We start from the raw sequence: 25,037 nt of genomic DNA on the forward strand, positions 1-25,037 counted from the left end.
TCAACATCATGCTCCAAACCCTGAAATATTCTAATGTTCCTCTCCTCCCATATACTGTAAACATTTGCTCCCAAACAGCTAGAAAACCACTTAGCCTTCTAATGCTTACAAACTCTTCTACCTCCTACCCAGTGAACTTCCTTACTCGGCTTAGAAGTTATGTGATGAATTCTCATACATGACAGTATCCGTTGCCATACAACACCAGAGAAGCTGCATTCAGATGCCTGGAAATTTTTGTGTTTTCTCACACTCGCATTTTCTTAAATTCACGTTTTACGAAATCCGGAACGGTTTCCACAACGCAGCTTTAAACATACGGGTTTTCTCTTTTTTTTTTTTTAGGGAGGAAGGGCTAGTCGCCCCGATCCGCAACGGATCGTTTCCATGTCAGTCGAAAATTTCGAAATTTTTTTCGCATTTCCGCAATATTGATACATAACATCAATTTTTTCTCAAGTCACTTTTGCAAATCCGAGTCTTGATCTCGCAAAAATCAAAATTAACATACTCACAAAATCTCTTTTTGAAATTCATCCATGGCGGTTTGAGTTTTAATTTTCGAGTAGCAAATCAATTTTGGCGAACTTCGATGCGATTTAATTTAAACATGAATTAATTAATTTATCAAAATTTCAAAACAATTCCAAACGTGACGTTTTGTCGCGGAATTTTCAAAACTCTTTTTAACAAATAATTTAAATTTTAACTTCGAGTCATCGCGGTTATTTTTTTGTTTTCAACAAATACTTTGCATGCTTACGTGTACGTGTATGTGCTACCTGTTGCATGTTTTCTACACTGACGATGCAGGAACAAAGGCCGAAGCAAATGGGGAATCAGCCGTTGACCGTGCTTCTCCGAAACACAACACACAAAAAATCCAAGCACAAACAAACTACAAACCAAAAACACATATATACAAACCGCCTCACGCAAAATACATCAACACACATTTAATACAAATGACTGATCATAAAAACAGGGTCCGATACAAATACTTATCATACAAACACTGGCTTAAAACAATGAACTGGGGGCTATCCGCCACCTACCGAACTAAGCACTCCCCGCCCTTCTAACCAGAAAAGAAAGGGAGCAACATAAAAAGAAAAGGAGCAACAGCGGAAGCAGAGGTGGTTACTATGATGATAACCCCTCTTCCCTACGCCGTGACAAAAAAGAAAAAAGTGTGTGGAAGACTCCGGACGACATGACGATCAGAAATTATGACACAGCGTATCGTCCCGACGTTAACCCCTAATCATCAGAATTCAGCGATGATTGGAAGCCGCGACATGGCGCGACGCGCTGGTGTTGAACCCCAATCATCAGATGTCCAACTCTCTGTAGACAACGACCTATGATCAACACGTGATCAAAGGCCACCCGGAAGAAACACAACTGGACGAAGACAAGACGACAACCGTCTATCCTCCTCCTGGATCATCCTCCTCCTCCAAGGCCTCAGCCTCGGACCCAGTGGGCCCAGCAGCCCCCGAATACTCACCTGAAACCAAAAAAACGTCAGCCGAAATTTCGGCATTACGACGGCACAAAACAGACATAATCCCGAAAATAAAAAAAAAACTCCTGCAAATACAAAACAAAAGCAAACAATAGCAAGGGCAAACCGCCAAACCCCATCCAAGACAACAAAAAAAACTCACAAAAAACGACTCGCCTTTCTTTTCAAACAACAGACGAGTCAAAACAATAACAAAAAGCAAAAATAACCCACCACCCTCGGGCCCACACAAGGTCTGCAAAAACATAAGCAACAAAAATTTACGACACAATTGGACATTTTACACGGCTCAAAAAGGGTAATTTTATGCCAAATCGAGCGCAAACAGGTCAAAAATTCAAATTACAACCACAACAAAGCAACGTGACTTGATCACGCCCCAAAATGACCTAAACTACGGTTAAGGTCTATTTCAAAGCAATGTGGCCCAGTTCGAATCCAAACAGGCGCTTATTTCGTCAGCCTTTCGTCTGATAAGGGCAAAATGTGGAATTTCACCCCCAACACCCAATGAGGGTTCAACATAGAAAACACGACCTTCCCCGACTACAATGCAACCTAGTGGGGCATACAACTCGAGCAAACAAGCACGACATTGCAAAATGAGATGGTTTCTTGTCTCATTCGCATTTTTCCCACCTAGGGAGCGGGAACGGGGACCAAAATACGAAATAAAAGCACCCCTATACTCCTAAACAGGTTTCTAACCTAATGAAAGCATCAATTTCACTCGAAAATGGGCAAAACAAAAACGCCCAGATCGATTTCAAGAGGGTTGGAGATTTGCCCTAATTCAATCAACCAAAACACGAACAAAATCAAATGGAATCAAGAGGATTTACATACCTTGAGATGACATAGTGATTTTAGCACAAATGCAAGCAAAAAAACGGGATCAAAAATGGCAATTTTTGGCGATTTCATGTGTTTTTTTTTAAGAAGACGAAGTTGAATGAGGAGCTGCTGGTCCTCGCGTCTTTTAGAGAAATAAGGAGGGGCTCCTTACATCACACAAAGGCTCGCGCCTCTTTGAGGTGATCCCAGCAAAATGACGAAATTTTGGGCTTTGGCCCATATTCACGCAAATTCGTTATTTTCACAAATTCAAACGATTGAATAAGAAACCGTCATTTTCAAACAAAAAACAGAATAGCGAAATTCAAACTCGCTATTTCTCAATATTTCAAAATGACGGAATTAAAAACCGTCATTTTCAAACAAAAAAAACAGAATAGCGAAATTCAAACTCGCTATTTCACACAATTTCAAAACGACGGAATTGAAAACCGTCATTTTCAAACAAAAAATCAAATAGCGAAATTCAAACTCGCTATTTCTCAAAAATTTCAAACGACGGAATTAAGAACCGTCATTTTCTTCATAAATAGCGAAATTCAAACTCGCTATTTTTCACAATTTCAAACGACAAAATTAAAAATCGTCATTTTCAAATAAAATAAAATAAAAAAGAATAACGAAATTCAAACTCGCTATTTCTGACAAATTACAAACGACAGAATTAAAAACCGTCATTTTCAAACAAAAACCAAATAGCAAAATTCAAACTCGCTATTTCTCACAAATTTTAAATCGCAGGATAACGGAAATAAAAAAGCGTTATCTTCCAAACAAAATAGCAAATGGCGAAATTCACATTCGCTATTTCCACAAACGCCGAGCGACAGTAATAAAAATCGTTACTTCTCTTCAAAATTACGAATGACGATAATAGAGGCCGCCATCCACAAGAGCCAGGCTCAATCTACAAAAAGCCTATCTCTTTCAGCACCGCAAACATCCCACATAAATGTTAAAATCCCCCAGCGGAACCCATGGAAACCTCCCTGAGGAGTCCACTAACAACAAGCAATCTCTTGAAGTAAGCCCGATAAATCCAGCTATTTCCCGCAGTCGATTATTCGACCCTCAATGACGAGCTAGTCTCTACGCACCCTTCAACGACGAGCAAGTCTCTACACACCAACCTCTTGAAATAAGCCCGATAAATCAGGCTATTTCCCACAATCGATTACTCAACCCTTGACGGCTGGCGAGCCTTTACGCCAAACAATAAACAATTCAAGGACATATCCCGAAGATGCCTCAGGTATGACTCATTCCTATGGCTGGCGAGCCTTTAGACGTAGTCTAACGGACTTTAAACGACCCACACTGGCAGTCGACAGACTCTAAACTGTTCTCGATGGTATGTCCCTGACTCGAATCTCCGAGTCGGCTCGACGTCGCCCTTCCCGATGGCAGGTCCTTGGCCCAAATCCTTTTGAGCCGCCTCGACGTCGCTTCGGGCTGTACTTTGACTTTCGCCCTGTCCAAACCTCGATCAAAGTGGGGGCTCTGTAGATACCCAGTATCTGTTAAATCCCCAACAAACACCCGATGATTATCGGACTACAACATGCTTAGGAATCGCTAAGTTTGATCGACAGTTTCGTATAACTATGCGTCGAAAAACTCAAAACGATTTCGAAAGCAAAACATTTTTAAAATATTTCAAAAATACCTGGAGTGTTTTATGCACGACGACGGGGTCGCAATGACACTAACTAGAGTCAAAGCCGATACCGGACCAAAAACCGACTAAAAATTCAAATCCAGACTCCAATGACGGGTCAAACCGAGTCAAACACAAAAAACAAACATCTCAAAACCTTCCATGCTAAGTATACGCGGTATACTTGATAGTCAAGGACAACAATCATGACATACAAAACCTAGGATAGAACAAAACGCAAATCCAAATGCATGATAGTGACAAGACAACTTGAAGACCCGCGGACATGATCGCGCCTCTTTAAGCAGCCCAGGTGGCCACGTCGCCCAAAATGCACACCACCACACAATCTTTTATAAATACCCCTCAAATACCACCATTTGAAGACACGCGAACGTCCGCCTCCTCTTTTCTCTCTTAAAATTCTAGACCTCGACTTCCCAAGCCAACAAACGACACTTATTTTCGACCTACCGATTGAAAATACGAGCCTAACACATTGTTTGGTACCTTCATCGTGCATTAAATCACTTGACTTACCACTTCGACCAACTACACCATCACTAAACAAAGCAACACTCCATATTCTACAAAAATGGTATTAAATCGAGTTTTCCGACTCAACAAGTTTTTACACTTTGTCGATTTCTCGTCAAACAACCTAACATGTAAGTAAGAGGGTGCAATTAATCCTCTTATTTCATGTTCTTTTATCTGTTTATACGACTTTAACATGCTAAAACATGCATAACATGATCCAAAATACGGATTGTTTGAGCCAAAACTGAGTTTTGACCTGAAGTAGAAGCCACTTTTCACAACTAGGTGGCTCGCGCCTCTTCTGGCTCCCCAGGTCAGAGCTCAAATGTGTTTGAGTTCATCATTCCCCTCATTTTCATTCATTATTTGTAATCGGTTTTTACCATTTCAAATATTTAAATCATTTTCACAACAAGCTTTTTAACCATAAACTATTCACCCTTGGTTCCTTATACCATGACGGTTTAATCTGTGACTCGGTGATAATATTTGGTTAATTACATTTTAAAGGCAATTTCAAATCCCTCATTTCATTTGTTTACATTTACAAAAAACCATATTAGTCATACATGTATAATCATCCCTCGTTCTACATACCATGTCGGTTTAATCCGAGTACGATGATGAATTTTGACTAATTACAAAGCAATGAACTTAATATAATTAGTTCTTATCAAGCACTTTTTACACTTGAATTACAAAGCAATGAACTTAATATAATTAGTTCATATCAAAAATTTTTTGCATCTTTTCTTACGAAACTACTCATGTCAAGCTTGCAAAACCGAACCCGACATCGAATATTGTCAACATAATGATAATTATTCCGAGTTTCGTTCTTCACATTAGCACAAAAGCGGTCTTAACGGCCTTTTCAACAAATCGGGTTTTGACACCCTTTTACAAACAATTTTCACAAACAGTTTCATAACATTTTAAACAACCAGGAGACACCCTTTAGGTCATCGCCTGAACCGCGCCTAAACAGGCCTTCTGATTTCCAGTTTTCAAACCTGGACAGGCTCCCTTGCTTCGCCCTATGGCTCGCGCCTCAATAGGCCTCCTGGTGCTGCTCCTTTTTCTTTTCCAGCACTCGTCTAGGACAATACCGACTTCGGTTAACCCGAATACAGAACGGTTCAGATTGATGCGTCACTTGGATTGTTAATTGGAGGTATTTGCTGAAAATGTAGGATATCTACTCAGCTAGACCATCTTAATGTGTTGTATTTACTCTTGTGGATATTGTGTGAAATACCTTCTGGCTATATTGTGGTGTGAATTATATTCTGTGTTAAGTTATATTGAATTGTGAGTGTTTAACATTTTACTATTGAATACGGATGAGTAATGTTGGAAGGTCTCAGGCTTAGTCTCTGGTGGATCGTGTGAGTATTGGAAGGCCCCAGGCTTAGTCTCTGGTGGATTGTGTGAGTATTGGAAGGCCTCAGGCTGTGAGTCTCTGGTGGATAGTGTGATTGAGCTCATTGGTTGTGACATTTAAATTTGCAGTTATATACATATTGTGCTTGTTTACTTCTACTGGTTATATATCTTACTCGACCATTGGTTGAAGAGTGTTTTTATCTTGTCAAATAAATTGATGCCTGCTATAATTGATGGCGTCCTGTAGTGAACCAATTATTATTTCCGGTTAATTGGGGAGCAGATTAAAAGAACGGGTAGTTGAGACTAGCTGATTTGGGAGCATTGGGACGTGAGGATGGATGACAAGACTACTTAGTTGTCTAGCTCACTTAGTTCAGACAGTTTACTTATATTATGCACTTATTTAATTTCCGCTGCGAGATTGTACTTTAATATTCTTATTCAGTTGTTTGGTTAAATAAATTGAAATAAGGCCATTAAACATTTATATTAATTAAAGCACTGTGGTTTATTTTACTTTGTAATTCATTACCTCGGGCAATCCGAGATTGTAAGAGCTCCTTTTATCTAGGAATGCCTAGTTAAGGCTATTGGATAAATGGGGGTATTAAATACATGTATCAGAGTGTCGAATGTTTTAAACTTTTAAATTTGAAGTTATAAAATAAAATGTTAAAAGGACGGACGCGACCCGTCTAACGTGGAAATAACAAATAACAAATCTTCACGTTTCACATGTTTCACACTTGACCAAACCTCGTATTTTATCCATCTCATCCCCTATCTACTAAAAGAATAGGTGGATTTAAAAATTTTCCCTCCAAAAAGCATCTTCATAAATAAGGAAGATAATTACAATTAAGTCCATTTACTGAATAAAGAAACTATAATTATATTTTATTTCATTAAATTATATTTTCATTAATATTAATCTTCTCATCAAATAATATTATTTTCACTACACTCTAAACTATACTCTCTTAATTAAATATAAATAAAATTAATATAAACTATAAATTGCTACATAATTTTTTTTTTGGAAAAAAATTATCATTTCATTTCAATTAGAAAAGAAATTACATTTTTGCAAAAGCTATATCCAATAGGGAAAACAACAAGAGATGGCCACTAAAAAAAACCAACACTAGCTAATTAGCTACTGCTACTGATACTTTGAAGAATAAGGCTTGGATCTACCTTATACGTTCTCATGAGCAGCCTAACAACCACTATGTACTTAATCCTTCATATAACCACCTCTAAACTATTGCTATGCTGCCTGAAAATTTGGCCATTCCGTTCCTGCCAAAGCTGGTAAACAACTGCAGCTAAAGCAATGGAAAACCAGTCACGTCTCTAACCTGCAGTATGAGGAGCATGAATAGTAGACCATTCCTGTAGAAGATCATTTCCTGGCCTATGCAACCCCATCCAGTCAAGTATGGCAGACCAAGTAGCAGCAGTATAAGGACAATTGAAAAACAAATGAGGATGAGACTCCTCCTGTTTTTCACAGAAAACACAGCGATTAGCCAACTGGAACCCCCTAGCCTTGAGATTATCCACAGTAGCTAGTTGGCCTTGCAATGCCATGGAATTAATGATTCTATGGCTAGGCATGATGTCAGTGCATTTAAACCCCTTAATCCAGATATCAGCAAGAGGAACGTTTCTCAAATATTGGTAAACTGTACTAGGTTTAAGGACATCACCCTTGACCCAACTGTTAAGTAGGTGCTTGGAATACTGCAAACTACCACTTTGCACAATAAATCTGTCTCTAGCTTTAATTATACCCTTGAGACTAGTGAAAAATTATCCTTGATTTGAATAGTCCAAATGCCATGATGCCTAAGAGTGTAAGCACCATGCCACCTAGCCCAAAGACCTTGAGGAGGAAGGGAGAGTTTCATAACCCAGGTGAGCAATAGAGAAACGTTCCAAAGTTCAAGATCTTTGATATTAGTTCCACCCCCTTCCCAGGGAGCACAAATCTGCTTCCAGCTCTTGAATATCATTTTCCTACCTCCATCAACACAGCCCCAAAAAAAATGCCTACAAAGTTTGTTGAGAGTGTTAACCACATCCAGAGGCAACAAAGCACTCGAGCACCAGAAAGAATTAAGACCCAACACAACTGAGTTAATCAATTGAATCCTTCCTGCATAATAAAGAAGCTTAGAAGACCAATGTTGGCAGGCTTGTTGAACTTTAGTAATGAGAGGATCAAATAAAGAGATGGAAAGTCTTGAATTAGTTAAAAGGATCCTCAAATATCTGAAAGGAAAGGAACCTAATGAAAACCCAGTATCCTGCAAAATATCTTGCTGAACAGTGTTGGAAACTCCACCAAAGTAAATATTGGTCTTATCCATATTGGCATACAGTCCGGATACAGCAGCAAACTGTGAGAGCACATTTTTTACAGCTCGAACAGAGGGAACATCTCCTCTGACAAATATCGTTAAGTCGTCTGCAAAAACTAAACGAGTAAGGTTCAGCTTCCTGCACTTTGGGTGATGAGAAACATTAGCATTCTGACAGATAACCCTCATATGTCTGGATAAGACTTCCATACTTAGGACAAAAAGGTAAGGGGACAAGGGGTCACCCTGTCTAATACCACTCTTTCCTTGAAAGAAACCAGCAACACCACCATTGATTTTAAAGGAATACCAAGTATTAGTAATGTAACCCATTACCCATTTGATAAACAAGGGAGGGAAGCCAAAGATAGTTAGCATATTAGCTATGAATCTCCATTAAAGAGAATCAAAAGCTTTCCTAATATCTACTTTGATGAGGCATCTAGGAGAAGTGTTCTTCCTAGAATAGCCCTTAACAAGAGACTAAGATAACATGATATTCTCAAAGATTGATCTCCCCTTGATAAAAGCATCTTGTTCTTCTCTCACAATAGTTGGAATGACTTTTTGAAGATGAGAAGTAAGAATCTTGCTAATTGTCTTATAAAAGACAGTACAACAAGAAACAGGCCTATAATCCAGCACAAATGCAGCAACAGTTTTCTTAGGACTCAATGAGATAAGTGTAACACTCGCGAATTTTCCACTTTGACATTTATAATTTAATTAACCGTTCTATTGTCTTATTTATATTTTTAATTATTTAATTTAATTAATTACATTATTAAACATGATTTTTATAAATATTATATTTTTAAAGCTTAAGTTATACAAAATAAATATTTTGGTCGGATAATAATGATAATAATAATAATATTCTCCGTCTTGAGTTGTAGTGGGCTTGAGACGTAAATTCATGTGTATATCGACTCAATTTTGCTTATTGGGCCTAGTATGACCAATGGGCTCACATACTACTCCTTCCTCCTCATATGAATAATGAAGGAAACCCTAACCCCTCCTCCTTCCTCACAATTTCAGCAACACCACCACAAACACAAACACCATTTTTACACTTTCCTCTTACAAATCTTCAAAACTCCATAACTTGCTCAATTCCTGTTCGAATCAAGTGATTTTCGCGTCTATCTCTTCCTCCCATCGCCCTCCATCTTTCTAGGTAAGAAAGAGTCCGACTTTCCTCCTTATAAAGGGCTGTCGAACCATTTTACACTTGGTAACCTTTTTCTAGTTTCGATTCTTAGTCTTATTTTGTGTTTTCTTATGTTTAGGAGAAAGTTTAGTTGACCCGGAAGTGGATTCTTTAAAGGTAGACGATTCTATTGTGGATTAAAGAGCTAAAAGGTAACAATGATGGGTTACTCGACATTATGTCAATTTAATGTGTTTATATGTTGTGGTTTATTCTTGTGTTTGTTAAAGTATGAATCTTTACATGTTTCACATGTTCATTGTTGGATGAATTGGTTTTTGAAACCGTCTTATGGTTGTTTGACTAATTTCTAGTCTTTTGTCACATGTTTGTTCAATTGGATTAAATGGGTTGTTTACATATGTTAATTAGAGAAAAATCCGTCTTAATCATGCTTAGTTGACATGTTTAATTATGTCATGAGATTATTTATTGGATTAATATTATAAATGATGAAGTTGGTAGTATGGTTGTTTTGAAATATGTCTTAAATGGTGATTTAGTGTGTGGGTATGTTGAGATCTAAGCTTTTGAGTGAAAAAGATGGAATCTTTATGTTGAGTTTACCTTATTAAGTCTTATTCATGAACATGGAGTAATTTATGAATGTTGTATGTTGTGGATTCTTGTTTTTCATTGTATAATTGATGCTTGGAGGTTGATTATGTGTCCAACAATGATGTTGAAGCAACTTTGGGTAAAATTGGTGGTGTGTTGGTTGAATTTCTTCATTATAATGGTGTTATTTAAATTACGGTGCAAATGAGCCGAAGCTCATCCTTGACGAAATTTTTGGGAAGTGACATTTTAAATGTTTGTAAAGTTTGAGCTTGACTCATTGTGGACAACATTCATTTTAAGGTTGTTTTCTTATCAAGTGACCATCTACTTGGTTAAGTTAAGTGTTTTTATACGTTATGTTGCACGATTTACTTCATAAGCTTCTTACTCTTTGCTCCAATGCTCATAAATGGTGCGGGTTTGGTCCCCAACCTACTGGGAGTTCTCTTATGGTTTCTCTTCACTTATAACTTCTATTAATCATTTATTTAATTATGCATCCTTCTTATGATTGGTAAATGGTCAATTTAGGATTTGTTTATGTTATGATAATGCGAATTATTGTTGCTCTCTTTTGGACCCAAGTGTGACGATTTACATTGTGTGACTACTCGACATTCCTTATTTATTTGCCCTCGGACATAGGGTCACGATTAAGTGCCATTGTTTCCGAGTTGGGCTATCTTCCTTCCGCCTCTTCGGACTTTGGGGTACGGCTAGGTACCATGGTTCCGATTTGGGGTTACTCGACCTTGGGGCACGGCTAGGTGTCATGGATCGAGTCTTGGATGCGATTTGGGATTGTATGTCGAATCGGGTGTCGTCCATCCCGAGAGTCTGTCCAGATTTAGACTAGGACCGTATTATGAGCGTCGTCCTACCAGGAGGTTGGAGTCTAGGGGTTTGTCTTGTTTTGAGTCAATCCTTTGTAAATGTCTTGCTTGTTACGGTCATTGGCGTGTTCTTATATACGAGAGTGCACGTCTTCTATGATTGTTTGTGAGAGTCTTGGTCCTATCGGATACTAGTGGTGAGATGCAAGCCCCTAGTTGCGATATGATCGTCGGGATTGATGTTCCCATCCGTTCTTATGGTGAGATGCAAGCCATAAGTATGAATGTGACATTAGTAGCCACGTCCCGTGCTATGGTTGTTAAGAGGTTTTCAAGTAATGGCTATTGGTTTCCATCCATGTATTTTCTATTTATTTGATCCGTTGTTTACCTTCTTCATATGATTCGATGCCTATCTCATTAAGAATGCAATGTGCCTATCTCATTATGATTATCGTTTATATTCCCTTGTTCATATTATTCAAGTATGATGCATGATCAATATGTTTAATTAAGTTCTTGCTTATGTGCATTTTGACATATTGTGGTGGAGAACCCCGAGTTACTCCCCACTTGATTTGTGGCGTTTCATGTTTACATGAATGACGGGTTTGTGATGCAGATTATGGGGAAGACGTGTGAGCTAGCGAGAACGTTGACCCTTGGACTTTAGTTATCGTTTTCTTAGACTCACCTATCTTTAGACTTGTGCCTATTCGTGGGATATCTTTTCCCCAACGCACTTTGTTTTTAATTGTAAAACTTATTCATCTTACTTTTCATTTTCGTTTAATCACTTATGGTGGATTTCACACTTTAAACTTTAAAGATTTTAAAATTCCCGTATTTTCCGCTTAGATTTAATAGTTCTTTTGATGCCTCATCGAGGGGTGTCACGATTGGTATCGAGCATATGTTGCTCCCAACGCACACACGTGTACCCCGAATTTAACCTTGAACTTGACCTTGAATAATGAATGAGAGATGGGTAGAACTAAGGACCTAAGTTTGTAGTCTCTTTGTGCATGCTATTTGTTAGGTGCTAACATGGTTGACTCTTTGGGTGTCTTGAGAAGATGGTACGACCAACCAAGGTGGAGAATACTATCATGGAAGCTCTTACTCTAATTCTTCGGAATCAACGGAATGCCAATGCTCAAGTGAATCATCGCCCTATCCGTCGTGGCAAGAGACCCTTTGTGCCCTCACCTTCATCACCTTCTAGCAAGAAGAGGTTGGTGCCGAGAGTCCAAGGACAAATAGTACAAGACCATGGAGGACAAGAACCAATAGTGCAAGAGCCAAAAGGACAAGTCCCTACATCTACTAATAGGCTTAGGGAGGGCCGCAAGTGCTTCAAGTGTGGGCAAGCTTATCACCCCGGGATTGGATGCTATGATATGCCCTTGAAGTGTTACCAATGCAAGAAGCCTGGACATCTCTTCAAGAATTGCCCCGAGAAGAAGACTACCCCCCTCCTCTCCCTCATGCTCCGGAAGCCGAGCCAAGAAGAGTCATTCTTGTCGAGAATCAAGTCGGAACCGCCGTTCCTCCCGACACCGTTATGGGTGTGTTTTCTATCCTTGATCCACATTTCCTTACTTTTATCCCGTGATGCTCATCCTTCCTTTCTAAACTCCCTTTTGCTTTACCTTGGAAGCTAGTTTGGTACCCACCCGACCAATCCTTCGTTTTTGTTTCTCCTTCCATAACATCTTGCTTGTAGATCTCTTTCTCTTGAAGGGTGTCTTTACCGTCTTGAAGATACCTCCCTCTCTTCGAGCACCTTGTCATATTCCCTTATCCTTGTGCTTCTATGCCTTTCGCAACTCTTATTCCATATCTTGGGAGCAGTCTTTGTACCTTTTCTCCTTATAATGCCCCTCTTGTATACCTTCATTTTTGCCTTATGGAATGTTAACTTCGGTCAGATAAGTTGGCTTTTGTGGAGTTTGTTTGTGTTTGACCCTTAACCCCGGTTTTGAGAGGTCGTGATGTTAGAAAGGCTTAGGTAATGTGATGATAAATACTTAGTGATTCTTATACCTAGTGCCTTAACCAAGTGAGTATAATTAATTGGTGGATTCTTTGTGTTAGGAATGAGTTGCCTATGTGATTAAAGTTATAGAACTTGGCTTTGTTGTTTATGTTTGGGATTTGAAAGTTTAGTAGGTTGAGCGTTGTCACCTTAGGAGTAAACATGAGATAAATTTATGATAGGAGCTTGGAAGGAGACCCATTTTTAGATGTTAATGATTCCGTATAGATTGGTGATGCGATTTGAGGTTAGTTGTCCCTTGGGAATTTTGTTGAGAAGTCTTTGTTAATTCTTTCTTTGGTTTTTACAACATTGAGGTTGTATCAAGTACTTGAGATAAATGGGTGCTTTTATACTTGAGTGGTAGATTTGCTTTAGAGAAATCCTAATATGTGATAGGATAGGTGAACAACGAATCTAACCAATTCATCAACCCTTAAGCGAGTGTTTATTTTTACCTTGATCAATCATAGAGGTGTAATCCTTTAAGAGAGACTTGCATATAAGGAATGAGATGAATTGCCTTGACCCTCGTTTTGGAATTTGGTCGTTTTGTTATGATGGTACAATATCCTAATAGGCGTGACCTTGTTAGAGAGAACCTTAAGTCTTAGAAAGTGTATGGTTTAAGCCCTAAAATCCCCCTCGTACCTTTAATCATCTTCCTTCCCTTCGTTCATACCTTGATTAGATTTATTTCTTAAGTATAAAAGTTTACTTGTCGTTTCCTTGCCTTGAATACCTCTCTAATTCTAATGTCTCTTACTGGTGTTAACTAGTTACCTTTACTATGGACTCCTTTAATCTCACACCTCGTCATGTTCATGTATCCCATTGAAATTTCCTATCATTTCTTGACCTAGTTATTGCTCTTGTTTCTTTAGTGGAGTGATGGCATTGTTGGCTACGTTGTAGAGTGAGTGAGATGCTCTTTGAGGATTCTTTGTGAACCTTGATTTCGTCAAAATTGGATTAGTGGAACTCGAGTTGAGTTGGGTAGGAAAAATTGTATGACAAACCTATTTATTTTTGGTTGGTGGTCTTTATGATTTGGGGAATGTGATCATCTATGCTTGTGAATTCGGGTGTGAATAAGATTTTGGTTTGGAGTGTTAGAAAGTATGAAGACCTTGAGATTTTGACCTTTGATTAAGGATTTTACCATAGTGAGAACTCCTAGTAGTCGATAGTCGGTTATGTGTGTAACTCTGTTAGTAGTTTTGATCTTTCGTGGAAATCGTTTATAGATGACTTATATTTGAGGGTTATGGAATCACAATTGTGGTGGAGTGACTTGACCCACGGGATAGCATAGGAGTAAAGTGTGCGAGTATTTTGAGGAAATTCTTGGGAGTTATGTGGTCATGAGTTACCGTTCAGGATGACTTTGTTGTTTGAGATTTGACTTTACGGCGTTTCCTTGTTGTTTAAATTCCTTCCTTCCTTAAGCATGAGCATTTCCGTTCATACCTCTCTTCTTCGCTTCATCATGCTCCTCCTTTAAATTTGATACTCGTAACTTGTGAAATTCAATCTTTGATATCCTCGTAGACTCGATTTCAACACTTCTCCTAGGAAGTTCATCATAGCTCTTTCGTTGGTAAAGTTTGAACCCTCTTAGCGTACCTTGTGTTCATGATATCTAAGTTCTCTTCATTTCGTACTATTTCTAAACATTTCAAGCTACCACTTTTGATCCATTGTTAAAAGTTTATGTTACTTTTATAAAACCCTACCTATTTTAAAGGTTTGAAAATGGGAATTTGATTTAGTTCTCCTTTTGTTCTATGAGTACAACTCCTTTTTATTGATTTTAATTGCTAAACCCGAGTTACTTTTAACTTTGCTCAATTTCTAACTAGCTTTGATCTACTTATGATTTCGTTGTCAAGAATTTAATATTATATTTTCAGGAATTTGACTTCCTTTTGAATTTAGAAATGAAACCTCTATTTCTATTTTGACCTCTGCAAAAGAAAATTTGAGTGAATTGCCTTTTCTTTTGATTTTGACGTTGATCGGATGTTAGAACTCGTTATTTGAAACGTTTAATAACTTGTTCTACGCTTGTCGACGAGTTACTTTTGTCTTAGATTTGTCTTTGACTTGGAAAGTTAGCGTTCTTGTGTGCACGACAAGAGCAATTTCGTTCCATGAATGAGACTTATACTTTTGAAAACTCTTCATTAATGTTTTTGAAAGTGTTTTGATTTTCGATTTATACAAATGTTTTGCTTTTGACCATATCTTTGATTTGGAATGTGATATTCTTGAATACGTAACAAGAACACTTCCGTTCCTTTGATGAGAAGTTGGTCTGTCCCGGAAATTTTATTTGGAACTTCTAAAAGAATTTTAATTCTTACAAGCAAGTAACCTTTTAATGTTTTGGTTACCGATTTTAAAAGTTCAGTTTTACTTTTTATAACCTTCTTTTCTACCTTCAAGTTTCGAGGCGAAACTTTTTAAAAGATGAGGTGACAGTAACACCCGAATTTTCCACTTTGACATTTATAATTTAATTAACCGTTCTATTGTCTTATTTATATTTTTAATTATTTAATTTAATTAATTACATTATTAAACATGATTTTTATAAATATTATATTTTTAAAGCTTAAGTTATACAAAATAAATATTTTGGTCGGATAATAATGATAATAATAATAATATTCTCCGTCTTGAGTTGTAGTGGGCTTGAGACGTAAATTCATGTGTATATCGACTCAATTTTGCTTATTGGGCCTAGTATGACCAATGGGCTCACATACTACTCCTTCCTCCTCATATGAATAATGAAGGAAACCCTAACCCCTCCTCCTTCCTCACAATTTCAGCAACACCACGACAAACACAAACACCATTTTTACACTTTCCTCTTACAAATCTTCAAAACTACATAACTTGCTCAATTCTTGTTCGAATCAAGTGATTTTCGCGTCTATCTCTTCCTCCTATCGCCCTCCATCTTTCTAGGTAAGAAAGAGTCCGACTTTCCTCCTTATAAAGGGCTGTCGAACCATTTTACACTTGGTAACCTTTTTCTAGTTTCGATTCTTAGTCTTATTTTGTGTTTTCTTATGTTTAGGAGAAAGTTTAGTTGACCCGGAAGTGGATTCTTGAAAGGTAGACGATTCTATTGTGGATTAAAGAGCTAAAAGGTAACGGTGATGGGTTACTCGACATTATGTCAATTTAATGTGTTTATATGTTGTGGTTTATTCTTGTGTTTGTTAAAGTATGAATCTTTACATGTTTCACATGTTCATTGTTGGATGAATTGGTTTTTGAAACCGTCTTATGGTTGTTTGACTAATTTCTAGTCTTTTGTCACATGTTTGTTCAATTGGATTAAATGGGTTGTTTACATATGTTAATTAGAGAAAAATCCGTCTTAATCATGCTTAGTTGACATGTTTAATTATGTCATGAGATTATTTATTGGATTAATATTATAAATGATGAAGTTGGTAGTATGGTTGTTTTGAAATATGTCTTAAATGATGATTTAGTATGTGGGTATGTTGAGATCTAAGCTTTTGAGTGAAAAAGATGGAATCTTTATGTTGAGTTTACCTTATTAAGTCTTATTCATGAACATGGAGTAATTTATGAATGTTGTATGTTGTGGATTCTTGTTTTTCATTGTATAATTGATGCTTGGAGGTTGATTATGTGTCCAACAATGATGTTGAAGCAACTTTGGGTAAAATTGGTGGTGTGTTGGTTGAATTTCTTCATTATAATGGTGTTATTTAAATTCTCGGTGCAAATGAGCCAAGCTCATCCTTGATGAAATTTTTGGGAAGTGACATTTTAAATCTTTGTAAAGTTTGAGCTTGACTCATTGTGGACAACATTCATTTTAAGGTTGTTTTCTTATCAAGTGACCATCTACTTGGTTAAGTTAAGTGTTTTTATACGTTATGTTGCACGATTTACTTCATAAGCTTCTTACTCTTTGCTCCAATGCTCATAAATGGTGCGGGTTTGGTCCCCAACCGGCTGGGAGTTCTCTTATGGTTTCTCTTCACTTATAACTTCTATTAATCATTTATTTAATTATGCATCCTTCTTATGATTGGTAAATGGTCAATTTAGGATTTGTTTATGTTATGATAATGCGAATTATTGTTGCTCTCTTTTGGACCCAAGTGTGACGATTTACATTGTGTGACTACTCGACATTCCTTATTTATTTGCCCTCGGACATTGGGTCACGATTAAGTGCCATTGTTTCCGAGTTGGGCTATCTTCCTTCCGCCTCTTCGGACTTTGGGGTATGGCTAGGTACCATGGTTCCGATTTGGGGTTACTCGACCTTGGGGCACGGCTAGGTGTCATGGATCGAGTCTTGGATACGATTTGGGATTGTATGTCGAATCGGGTGTCGTCCATCCCGAGAGTCTGGCCAGATTTAGACTAGGACCGTATTATGATCGTCGTCCTACCCGGAGGTTGGAGTCTAGGGGTTTGTCTTGTTTTGAGTCAATCCTTTGTAAATGTCTTGCTTGTTACGGTCATTGGCGTGTTCTTATATACGAGAGTGCACGTCTTCTATGATTGTTTGTGAGAGTCTTGGTCCTATCGGATACTAGTGGTGAGATGCAAGCCCCTAGTTGCGATATGATCGCCGGGATTGATGTTCCCATCCGTTCTTATGGTGAGATGCAAGCCATAAGTATGAATGTGACATTAGTAGCCACGTCCCGTGCTATGGTTGTTAAGAGGTTTTCAAGTAATGGCTATTGGTTTCCATCCATGTATTTTCTATTCAATTGATCCGTTGTTTACCTTCTTCATATGATTCGATGCCTATCTCATTAAGAATGCAATGTGCCTATCTCATTATGATTATCGTTTATATTCCCTTGTTCATATTATTCAAGTATGATGCATGATCAATATGTTTAATTAAGTTCTTGCTTATGTGCATTTTGACATATTGTGGCTGGGAGAACCCTGAGTTACTCCCCACTGACTGTGGCGTTCATGTTTACATGAATGACAGGTTTGTGATGCAGATTATGGGGAAGACGTGTGAGCTAGCGAGAACGTTGACCCTTGGACTTTAGTTATCGTTTTCTTAGACTCACCTATCTTTAGACTTGTGCCTATTCGTGGGATATCTTTTCCCCAGCGCACTTTGTTTTTAATTGTAAAACTTATTCATCTTACTTTTCATTTTCGTTTAATCACTTATGGTGGATTTCACACTTTAAACTTTAAAGATTTTAAAAATCCCGTATTTTCCGCTTAGATTTAATAGTTCTTTTGATGCCTCATCGAGGGGTGTCACAATAAGGGTGGAGTTTGCTTGCTTAGGCATGTGTCCAGTCTTGAAGAAATTAAGAATAGCAGCAGTAAAATCTGGATCAATAATATGCCAGGGTGATTTATAAAATCCTGAAGAAAATCCATCAATACCAGGACTACTTTCAGAGTCCATGCTAAATACTGCAGACTTTATTTCTTGAGAAGATATAGATTGAGTAAGAAAAGAGTGATCAAGAGGAGAAACTGTTGCTCCCTGACCAAGAAGATGAGTATTCAGCTGAGAGACCCCCAGAGCCTTGCCCAGGAGATCAGAGTAGTACTCTTGAAAAGCCAGACTTACATTATGCAATCCTAGCTGCAGAATGCCATTTTTATCCTTAACAGCACCAATAACTTGCTGATGCTTCCTCTCATTAATCTTTGCAAAAAAAATATTTAATACAGCTGTCCCCTTTCTTAAAATGATTACTTTTAGCCCTTTGGGAAAGGATAGCTAATTCAGCAAACTTCAGCTTGGTGTATTCTGCAAGCCTACTTCTTTCCTCTTGAATAAGATCATCAGAAAAAGGATCATTTAAAAGTCTAGCCTGGCAATCAAGAAGGTTACACTTAGCACACTTGACTCTCCTCTGAATATTGCTAAAGTTGTTCCTATGCAAACCAGTAAGAGCATGCTTGAAATTCTTAAGCTTCTCAAAAAAAACAAAAGGAAGGACTACCTGCTTTAGAAGAGAACCAAGCCTCATGGACAGTTTTCTCATAATCAGGATGGCTCACCCAACTATTCAGGAAACTGAACCTCTTAGTCACCTTAGACTCTTCAGAAGCAAAAACTATCACAGAAGAATGATCAGAAATACCCATTTCCATAAAGAGTGCTTAAGAAGTTGGAAAAGAAGTGAACCAGTGAGGATTGGCAAGTGCCCTATCAAGTTTAGACCAAACTCTAGTAATAGCATCCTGCTTGTTGGTCCAAGTCAACTCAGCACCGGTACTAGTCATGTCATCAAGATGGCAGGAAGCCAAACAATCATTAAACTCAGTCATTTCATGGATAGCAGTAGGAGTAGGCCCCATTTTCTCCTCATGACATCTTACAATGTTGAAATCACCCAGAACTAGCCAAGGAGCAGAAGGACAATAAGAGGTAAGGCTATTCCAAAGATCATGCCTAGCCACAGCATTATTAAATCCATAAACCATACTGATACAGAAGTCAATATTAGTACCATAATGATGAGCTTTGCAACAAATCATCTGACTTGTTATAATCTGGGAAGAAATAGAGATAGTAGAAGGATTGTAAAAAAAACCAAATTCTACCATTATAATGTTGCCCATAATTTCAAATAACCTTCCAGTTACCAAAGAAATTCTGAATAATAGGGGGGCCTTAGTAGACTTAACCCTAGTTTCAAGAAGACCCAAAATATTAATTTGATTCACCAATAAGAATGATCTCGCTTCCTGCCGTTTAATGGGACAATTGAACCCTCTAATGTTCCAAGAGGCAATATTCATTGAAAATTATTATCAGGAGGATCAGGGACTAGAGTATAAGTCACTCCTACTGAACATCCTTGATGCATTACAGTGACCATATCCGGTGAGGGAGCTATAGAGGGAGAGGATCTCTGGCCTAGCTTGTGGCATAATGAGCCTACATTCCCCTCCTCTATGATCCCATCAGTTTGACTGACCACTGAGGTACCACCTAGTTCAGCTGCATCCACCATAAGAGTTCCAGACTGTGTACCCTTAGTAGAGACACTTTTTAAGCCAACAGTGTGCTTTCTTTTATTTTTAACCTTTGGTGAATTAGAGCTTCCTGAGTGCTTAACATACCCAATCTGAGGAGATGTAATGACAGAAGGAGAAGAGGATGCTCTTTCCACTGAAATCACAGGATCCATAGAAGGAGATGAGGTACCACCTAACTCAGATTCAACCAAGACATTAACCAATTCAACATCCTCAACCAGAACCTGGAAGGGATTACCAGAGACAAGAATAGCAGTGGATTCAGAAGTTGCACCAGTTACATCAACAGGAGAACTAGGCATATGAACCTCACAGGGGGAAGTAGACCCATCCTTAACAGACACTCCAACATGTTCAACCTGGGCAGGAGAAACCTTAGGAACCACAAGCTAAGTGACAACCTTATTCCTCTTACATGAATTCAAGGTATGACCTAACTTGCCACAACAAGTGCAGTAATAGGGCAACCATTCATAAACCACCTTTTGGAAAACCTGGCCAAGATGAAGAGTATTAATAACCACATGGGTAAGAAGCTCTTTTGAGACATCTACTTCAACCAGCACCCGAGCAAAACACAACTTAGTCTTGGCAGTGGTAGCAGGATCAGCAAAAAGAGGCTTACCCACCTTACTAGCCATTTTACTCAAAACAACCTCAGACCATAAGAATGGATCTAAACCAGGGAAAAGAATCCATATGGGAACCTTGGAAACCTTGGAAACTTTTTCCATTTCTGTAGAAAAAGTAGGACTCCACTGTTTGAGAATCAAAGAATTTGGACCAACCATCCAAGGCCCTTGCTTAAGGACATTATTCAGTTCAGTAGCAGAATCAAAATGAAAAGTAAACCACCCTTGCCTAAAATATTGTATTTTGGGAGAAGCAATGTTAACTCGGTGCTTATTCACAAACTCCTGAGCAACCTTAAGAGTAGGCCTACCTCCTAAGACATTCCCCATTAAAGTATTAGACCAAAGTTTCAATTCATCAGCATAATCGGACTCAGAAATCTCAACTTCTGGAGAAAGAGCACTATTTTCACAGAAAAAAAGGTTCATTCCTAATTTCTAAGGATATTTAAGAGCTTTTTTCCAATTTCCACCATTACCAACAGTAGTAGTATCCTTAGGTACAGCGGTATCCACAATATTCAAAGAAATATCCTGATTAACTGCAGTATTAATCACAGTATTTGTATCTATAACAGCATTATTATCCACAGAGTATTAATCACATTATTATTGCTACATATTTTATTGATGTTATTATTTGAGAATGACTTGACCCATATTACGTATAAAACAAACTGAAAATCGTTATTATTACTTTTGTGAAAAAATAATTAAGAGAATTTAAAAATTAAAATCATTAGCTTTGTGGTATAAAAAATATTTTGTTTAAATTATATTTCAGCACATTACTCAAATGCTCCTGATTAATTGTCAGTTAAAACTTTTTTTTCCTCAAAGCAAAATACAATGACGAGAAATATGAATAATTAATGAGATATCACTATTGTATAAGTAATTTATTAAAAATAAAAAAATAATATGAACAATTAATGAGATACCACTATTATAAAAGTAACTAGTGTTGGTGTCCGGCCGTGCCCAGGCTACCTCTATTAAGCATTAAAATTTATTTTCAATTAAATAAAACTACTGTAAAGTTGTATAACTCATAAATTTATCATTAATAAATTTTTCTATGACATATCTTAAAATTACGATGAAATAAATTATGAGACAATTTTATTACTCCCGCTATTAATATTTTACTTAAATCGATTGGTTAGCTAATTGTTCATATATACTTTCTTTTGTTGTTCATATTGTTACATTTATTACATTCATTGTTACTATTGTTACTTTCACTGCCCCGCCGTACGTAATTATTGTTACTTTCACTACTGCCGCATTAATATTGATAATTTCACTACTCCGTTTGTTACTTCTATTACTTTCACTACTCTTGCACGCTGCCAATATTGTTACTTTAGCTATTCAAATGGGTGATTACTATCATATTACTATATCACAATGTTATTACAATTCTTTTCACTACTAACAGAATTCCTTTTACTATTTAGGCATGCAATTTTAAGATGCTTATATATTTATATAAATATATTACATATATGCATTCAATCAAATAGAAATAATTATAGAATATTATATTTTTTGGAAATCTAGCTTGATCTATTTACTTTTAAATAGTTTCCAAAATATAACATACGTATATTATATTTGTGTATGTTAAATAATTAACATCGTTATACTAATTAATACCATAAGTGGGGCATGTTTATTTTAAGGAAAATCATCATATTCTGGTATTTTCTAAATTTGTACTTCAACCAAAACTATATAATATTTAGATTGAAGTCCCGTCTTCAAATTTATCACACAACGCTATCGATCGATTTAAAACTATATAGTATAATTAATTTGTATAGATTTATTTAATTACATTGAAGTCCATTGGTTTCTGGAGTATATATATATAGTATTAATTAATAATAGTTAATTTAATAAAACATAATATTTAAAATGTCTCAAAACTTGGACTCTCTAATATCGCTCGAAAAGTTTCTACTTTATATATATGTACTAGTATTGGTGCCCGGCTATGCCCGGGCTATCTCTATTTACCATTAAAATTTATTTTCAATTAAATAAAAGTACTTTAAAGTTGCATAACTCATAAATTTGTAATTTGTAATTTCTTTTCTTCAATGAAATGAAATGATATCTTTTTGCAAAAAAAAATAAAGTTGCATAACTCATAAATTTATCTTTAATATATTTTTCTATGTCATATCTTAAAATTACGATGAAATAAATTATGAGACAAATTCACTACTCCCACTATCAATAATTTACTGAAATTGATTAGTTAGCTAACTAGTATAGATCCCGCGCAATGCGCGGTATATATAGAGTATTTATGTTTTAGGGTGTTATTCATAATGGAAAGCTAAGTTATGAAAGGTGTATTTTTATGAAATCTATATTTTTTATTACCATAAAATTACGGATTTTATTTTATAAATTTCTCCAATTATTTTAATGAATTTTTTTTTTTTTGTCATAAAGTTAATGGTAAAAATGTGTCAATTTATTCTCTAAAGTTAAAATTATTGCATTTAATGAAAAATTTACCAACTTATAGTTTATAGTTTAACATCAATTTTATTTTACTTTGATTAAAAAATCATAATTTTGAATTTAATTATAAGATTAAAGTTTAATTATAAAATTATATTTTAATTAAAAGATAATAGTTTAAAGAAAAAAGTTTTATTTGTTTCTTTATTTAGATAGAAGCATTTGGAGGGAAAATAAGAGAATTTTTATTCTCTTAGTAGTAAGGGGGTTTGTTCATATATGATTTCTTTTGTTGTTAGTATTGTTACTTTTATTATATTCCTTATTACTACGGTTACTTTCACTAATCCTGCCGTAATTATTGTTACTTTCACTACTGCTGCATGGATATTGATAATTTCACTACTTCCGTTGTTGCTTCTATTACTTTCACTACTCCCCTTGCTAATATAGTTATTTTCACTACTCAAATGAGTGATTACTAACATATTATTATATCCAATATTAGTACAGTTATTTTCACTACTAACATAATTACTTTTACTATTTAGTCATACAATTTTAAGAGGTTATATATTTACATAAATATATTACATATATACATTTAATCAAATTGAAATAATTATAGAATATTATATCTTTTGGAAATGTAGCTTGATTTATTTACCTTTTAATAATTTCCAAAATATAACCTACTTATATTATATTTGTGTATGTTAAGTAATTGTATAATTATATGATGATACTAATTACTTCTTCCATTCAACTTTTATCACCTCACTTTTCCAATATATGTGAGAAGTATTATATTGAAGTGGGGTAATAAAAGTTGAATGGATGGAATAATAACATAAGTGGGGCATGTTTATTTTAAGTAAAATCACCATATTTTGATATTCTCTAAATTTATACTTCCACCAAAACTATTTAATATTTACATTGAAGTCCCTTGGTCGGTTCCATCACACAGTGTTATCGATTAAAAAACTATTATATAGTATAATTATTTTGTATAGATTTATTTAACTACATTGAAGTCCCTTGGTTTTTACGAATATATATATATATATATATATATATATATATATATATATATATATATATATATATATATATATATATATATATATATATATATATATATATGAATGGGATCATGTGAGGATACACTATCTTTTTGAGGATTGAGGAATGCGTTATAATATTAGAGGTTTTTCAATACAATATCACAGGTTATTCGATAAAATATCACACAAAAAAACACTTGTGCAAAAAAAAAAAAAAATTCCAAAAAAAATTTTTTTTTTTTTGACAAAGCTCTGATTTTTCGTGATATTTTATTGAAGAACTTGTGATATTGTATTCACAAATCCTCAATCCTCAAATATTCGGGAGTTCTCACCGGATCTTGAATCTATATATATATATATATATATATATATATATATATATATATATATATATATATATATATATATATGTATATGTATATGTATATATATATATATAGTGTTGAGATCAAATAAGTCCCCCTCCTAAGTGTGAGTCCATAAGTCCTCCTTAGAGCCCTTGGATGAGCACTATGGAAGGCTGAGATTGAAGACAAAAAATAAGGGATTAATGCCTAATTAAGCCCACTCTCTCACTACCTTGCTAATCCACATTAATCAAATACTAATCAACTATATATAATTTACGGATAATTCACATGGCGCCCTTAAAGTTTGCCTCATTGTACGTGGTATCCAAAAAATTAAGTTTGTGCGCGAAATACCCTTCAACTTTTATTTTTGGTACACCGTGACTAAAACCGTCAGATCTGTTAACTTTTGTTAGTAATGTTGCCTATGTGTCGTGAGGTTAATATTAAAAAATGTTAATGGGTGAATTAAGTTATTTTCCTTTATAA

The sequence above is a fragment of the Silene latifolia genome, chromosome Y (genome assembly GCF_048544455.1).
Source record: "Silene latifolia isolate original U9 population chromosome Y, ASM4854445v1, whole genome shotgun sequence".
Lineage (NCBI taxonomy): Eukaryota > Viridiplantae > Streptophyta > Magnoliopsida > Caryophyllales > Caryophyllaceae > Silene > Silene latifolia.